This window comes from Equus przewalskii, chromosome 1, assembly GCF_037783145.1.
Source record: "Equus przewalskii isolate Varuska chromosome 1, EquPr2, whole genome shotgun sequence".
Lineage (NCBI taxonomy): Eukaryota > Metazoa > Chordata > Mammalia > Perissodactyla > Equidae > Equus > Equus przewalskii.
This window is the reverse complement of record NC_091831.1, coordinates 181,498,545-181,504,544: the sequence shown is the minus strand read 5'-3', so window position 1 is coordinate 181,504,544 and position 6,000 is coordinate 181,498,545. Positions and strand designations below refer to the sequence as shown.

General features: G+C 39.3%; 1 long non-coding RNA gene across 1 annotated transcript in view; it reads right to left on the bottom strand.

Annotated features, from left to right (window-relative positions):
- Window positions 1-1,034: 1,034 nt before the first annotated feature.
- Window positions 1,035-6,000, bottom strand: part of LOC139084865 (uncharacterized) — a 49,037-nt gene continuing 44,071 nt past the window's right edge. Inside the window, exons 5-6 of the long non-coding RNA XR_011542715.1 lie at window positions 1,564-1,649; window positions 1,035-1,170 (exon numbers count right to left, since the gene is read on the bottom strand). This is a non-coding gene — a long non-coding RNA (uncharacterized lncRNA). The remainder of the gene's footprint in view (window positions 1,171-1,563; window positions 1,650-6,000) is intronic.

The following is a 6,000-nucleotide window of genomic DNA, read 5'->3' as shown; positions in this document are numbered from 1 at the left end:
CTGACAGATCCGGATCTGGGTGAGGGTCCTTGTCCTGACTTGCAGAAGCCATCTTCTCACTGTACCCTCACAGGGCCGAGAAAGGAGGCTCTGGTGGCTCTTCCCTTTCTTAAAAGGGCGCTAACCCCATGGCAGGGGCTCCACCTACAGGATCTCATCTAATCCTAATAAGTACCTTCCAAAGGCCCTACTTCCTAATACCATCACACTGGAGCTGGGGTTCAACATATGAATTTGGGGGGTGGGGAGACGCAAGCATTCAGTCCGTAACAGAGCGTGTCGCAAGAAAATGGGGGAAAGAGAGTGCAGCTAAGGAGAGAAGCCTGTGAGACACTCACAGAAAAGGGCTGGGAGAAGTGCCAAAACCAGGTAAGAGGCCAGAGGATACAGACAGGGCGTGTTTTTATGGCATCAAAGGCCTGACAACACATTGAAGTCTTCCAGTTGGCAAAGAATTCAAGAATGAGAACAATATTTTTGAATTCACACTTTCAGAGGGCATCAAAAGCTTGCTTCAGCAACAATAATTTCCCTGGAGTGACACAGCAAGTAGCCAAGCTGAACAAAATTTAGAACTGAGAAGGAAATGTAGCAGCATGCAGAAGGAAGCTGGGAATGGAGAGGACGACTATTTACTGAGTAACATTGTGTATGAAGTTCTGTGCTGGATGCTCTGCTCAGCTCTCTCATTCAGGGCTACAAAAATTGTGGCAATAACAAGGGAGTGGAATAAAACGAAGCCTTTTACAAGCCATGAGACCTCAGGAATGTCGCCCATCAGGAGGTGTTTTAATCATTTAAAAGAAATTGTCAGACGAGCAAGGTTGAGGGTTTACAAAACAAGTGGCCTGGACTTTTCAAAAATGATGAGGCTGGAAAGACAAAGATAGACTGAGGAAGGGTTCTAGATTCAAGGAGACTAAAGAGACGTGATAATTAATAGGATCAAAGTGTTAAATGGAAGTTAAATAACAATTCCGGTATTTTTCTAGATTATGTGATACTCATGGTATTTTTCAACATTTTAAAATTCATAGTTTGCTATAATTTTGTTTTATTTCTAAGCAAATATTCATTCATGCTTTTTATTTTGTAATGCTGTATTCACTTTCTTCTATGGAGCTCCTGAAAATGTATGTGCTTCAAGCCACACCAAGCCTTAATCTTCTCCTAGAAAAGAAATTTTAAAAAAATAAAAGGGGAAAAAAGTTTTTATAGAGTAGGCATGTGCTGGAGTAAAGAAAAGTGGAGGTGTTCATCTAAAATATGCACTCATCTTCTGGCTGAAGTGATTCCAGACCTTTCCATAGATACATTTAAACTGTAATCTTGAAGATCAACATACAATAATTAAATGATCAGTTAATGTGTACAGCAAACTTATACATGCAATGCTTAGCTTCCCATATATTATAATCAGAGAATAGTTTCACAGAATGACTGGCATTTTCACTGAAGCAGAATGAATCTTTAGGACTCTACTGGAATGTTTAATCTGTGACAGAGAAGAACTGATGTAAGGCATGCAGAAGTTACAAATGAATGACTTTAAAGATGGATTACCCTGGACATTTCTATTTAATCTTCTAGGCTCTTTCTTCATCCTGTTCATCTGGTATTGGCCAATTCTGGGATGACGATGTGAGCATCTACACAAACAGGCCCAAAGCAAAGGATTAGAGACCTAATGTTTAAAAAACTAAAAGTTCCCATCAGAGGGTGCAACTATTTGCTTTCCTCTTTTATATAAGTAATCAAAAGAAGGACCTGGCTTTCTTCAAATGTCAGCTATTTTTTTAATATCAGCATATGTTGTCTTTATTTTTTGGTTCTAAGATTGCTCAGTAACTTTTTATCCATTTGGACTCTCAAGCTGTATCTTGGTGCTATTGTCCTCAAAACTGGGCACAATTTATTATCCATTGACAGAAGCACATATTATACAATCTATGAAAGTAGGTATGTAATAGATCTTATTCAGTTGTATATTTGTACACAGACCTCTATGTTCCATCCAAGTAAATAAATATTTTGAGTTTCAATGGCCACTTCAGTGCTCCAGAATCACGTCAGCTCCCAAAATAAATTTTTACATGACCTTGTGTCTTAGCCATCTGCAGGAGAGTTCAAAGGATTTGAGTACAGTTTCTTAGTAGCAGTTACTCATTATCTTACATATGTGGTGCTAAACTTTAAAGTCATCAGCCACTCCATGAATGTAGTCTTATTTCAAGAATGTCTTGTTCCTGGCTTTTTCCATGAAGTAAATAAGATACCAAAAGGGTGTTAGTTACACTTATCTGTGATATCAGCCATCAAATTCACCAACAAACTGTGACTATGAGGCAAGAGATGAGCCTTTAGAAAAGAGCATTAAAAGCCTGTCAAAGTTCCATTAACCGCTGATTCCTCTGGGAGGGCTGCCTTCTTAGCATCCTCTCCCTGACATTGATGGGAAGCATGAGATCTCAGGGCAGCTCACCGTTACTTAGCCCCAAATTGCACTCTGGAAAGAGACACACAGCACCTGGCTGAATTCTGTCAGAAATTCTTGATAGCAGGGCCAGAAAGAGAGATTCTGTATCTTATTTCTGTGGCCAAGACACTGTTAATTTCTAATCTGGTACAAAGATCGGATTAGTCGATGAACATATTTTGTTGATAAAAGTTTCAGAAAACAATTAAAATGCAAACTACTTTGTTTTGGAAACTATGGATGCTGCCTAAAACACTTGCATCTGGCACTCTAAACATTTCAGCTTTCATCAAACCCTGCATGTCCCAGTTTTTGGCCATTCCAGTTCATGATTATTCTCAAATTTTTTTGGAAATAACCATAGGACTAATTAGGTCACTTGTAGCTCGGCTTCAGTGCCAGGTCCAGGATCCCAGCTGGAAGTGAAGGCACTTAGGAGAGCAATCACCATTCCTAACGCTGCTGCCTGGCTTTGGGGATGATTGACATTTCAAGAGCTGAGCAAGCTTAGCATTGAATGAAATGCATTGAGGCAGAGCTGACACTAGGAAATGAACACATTTGTTCTACAAATATTTGCCAGGCACTTGTGATGTGCTGTCCATTGTGCGAGGCACTGGAGAGAGAAATGTTAAAATTAAATAGCCCGTGCCCAAAGAAGCCACAGCCTATGGATCGGACAAATAGGCAATTGCCAATACAGTACGATAAATGCCACAACTGAGACAAAAAAAAGGGGGGTTACTAGAATACAAAGTCCAAGCATAAATTTAGTTTTAAAGGAAAAAGAAGGAATGCTTTGAGGAGGAAGAAATTAGGGGTCATTAGGGGTAAGAGGTGGCTAGGAAAGAATAGCATAGATAAAGAAGCTTGGTGGTGGAAAACATGGCCCCTTCTGGGAAATCAAACCATGTAGGGCAAGGAGGACAAGCACCTTGCCATGGTCCTTAGTTCTCTGCATTGTCTACCTTCTCACATTTTTAGCATCCTTTACCGTTCATTGTTCTTCAGTAGTTCAGGCCTCTGTTCAGATCCCCCAACACTCCATGCCCTTTCCTGGCTCGGAGTCTTTGCCCACATGGTTAGGCCATGATTGGGTCAATCTTATCCTTCATCTCAGCCTAAACATCACCTCCTCAGAGACATGATCAAGTGATAACATCTCTTATGTAATTCTCCATCATGGCAACCTGCAGAATCCCCATATTAACACATATCTCATTTTGTAAACACTTCTCTTTGCATTTACTTGTTGATTGCCTGTGTATTGAAAGTCTCTATCTGAACCTCGGCCACTCTGCCTTCTTTCATGCGTCTAACTCAGCGGTACTTAGATGAATTTTGGAATCTGATTTAATGGTCCCAGATGAAAGCGATCTAATGTTTTATTAAGTCTGATACAGATGACATTCTGATATATATTAAGTTTACTTAATATTATGCGTACTTCATCATTATGATAAAGAAGTGATACATTCCCTGAAAACTTATCAATCTCTTAATATCTAGATAAGCATGAAGAGAAAATTATAAGACTCTCAGTCATTTATAATTTCTCTTTAGGAGACCATGTATGTATCACTTAAGTGTAGTTTATGACTGGAATTTCATGGCAACTCAGGAGTAGAGCTCAGATTTGAAAACACAATGCTCATACACAGACTTTGGTTTAGTCTGAAACCAGGCTTGGTTTCTCTTTATCTCTCTTTGCTCAATATCCCCCAGATTCATCAGATGAAGGAAAAATAAATGTGTCTTTCAAAGCCATCCTTATTCAAAGAAGTTCTTTTTGCATTGCAGATCTGAAGTTCCTTGTATGAGCATCTTGTATGGGCTGGTGCCTGATTAAGCTGCATAGAACTAGGTATTTATAAATCTCACTGTCTTATAAAAATCCACAAGTCCTTAAACGTGATTCAAAAACAACGGGTAACCAAAGAAAGAAACTTTTAAGTAAAGACTAAGAAAAAGTGACATAGGAAGTGACTAACAAAAAAAAGAGAAATTTGACACTATGAAAGTAAAATAAGATAAAATTAAAAACATCTTTAAGAAGATAATATTATAATAGCTTTTAATGGTTAGAAATCTTCTAGTAACAAAGAATATTTTCTCATTTATTTATCTGTGGTCGTATGATCCATAAGATTGGAATCTGCTTTCCTTAAGCTGAAAAGAAGACCTCAGAGCAAGAAAACGTTACTATTGTGCACATTTGATGTCCTATGATCTTACTAGAATATCCTAATTCTGAAAAGTAATTTATTTTCATTTATGTCTATTATTTATACATCATTGATTTCACTTGTCAAGATCAAATTCATTGGTAGAGATCTTTGCAGGATGGCAGAACACTCCCCAAGGAACCCAACCCGAAGTTGATCCTGCATTTCTAACACAGCGCGTACACAGCAAAGACTAGACCTGAACGTCTAAATGTCTTTTGCTAGGAAGAAAATATCATAAGGCAGTTTTTCTTGGAGACGAGAACATGATCTATGGGAGCAGTCAGCCAGCCACATCACCCTTTTTACAGACGGTCCGCATTTTATTGTCTGTCAAATATCTCTGGGAACAAGAACCTGGATTGGGATTTATGATGTCTTCCTATTGCACTTACTATCTGGTTTTTTAATCATCAAATATAAACTTTTAATTCCACTTAATGAATAAGAACCTTCTAACTATTTTCAAGAAAAACATAATTGGTCAAAATATACTAAGCAAGAATGTGGTTTTCATCAGATAATTGTTTTTATATGTTTCCTATAATCCTCAGTTGTTATTACCTCATTGATTATTACATTTAAAAGACATTAGGCAAGGGCCGGCCTGGTGGCATAGAGGTTAAGTTCAGTGCACTCCACTTTGGCAGCCTGGGTTCAGGGGGTCAGATTCCAGGTGTGGACCTGCACCACTCATGAAGCCATGCTGTGGCAGTGTCCCACATACAAAAATAGAGGAAGATGGGAACAGACGTCAGCTTGCTTACAATCTTCCTCAAGCAAAAAGAGCAGGACTAGCAACAGGTGTTACTTCAGGGTCAGTCTTCCTCACCAAATAAATAAATAAATAGATGAAAGACCTTAGGCAAATCAATTGATAATATGGTTTATTTGGGGGGAAAAACATCTCAGTGTTCCTGAAGCCTGTATCATGATGTGCCAGAAGAAAATGTCATGACTGACGCAATTTTTACAACTGTCAGCAGTGGGTTCTACAGTGCCAGAGGGCAACAAATGGCCCAAGGTCTCCATGTGAGGTGACGGCTCTGTCCTCTTCCTGGGGAGGGCAGAGCCGCCGGCCTCGTGCTTCCTTCCTCAAACACTGGGGCAACTTCAGTCCCAGCTGCTCATCAGCAGAGTGCAGTCAGACACATCTGTGCTGACAAAGTTCTCTGAAAAAACAGCTGACACACCTCTAGCTCTTTCACAACTGCTGGGTTTAGACGCTGGCATGTTTAGATGGGGTACTGGTGGGATACAAAGGGTTTTATTTTTAACCAAAGGGAGCATTTAACACTA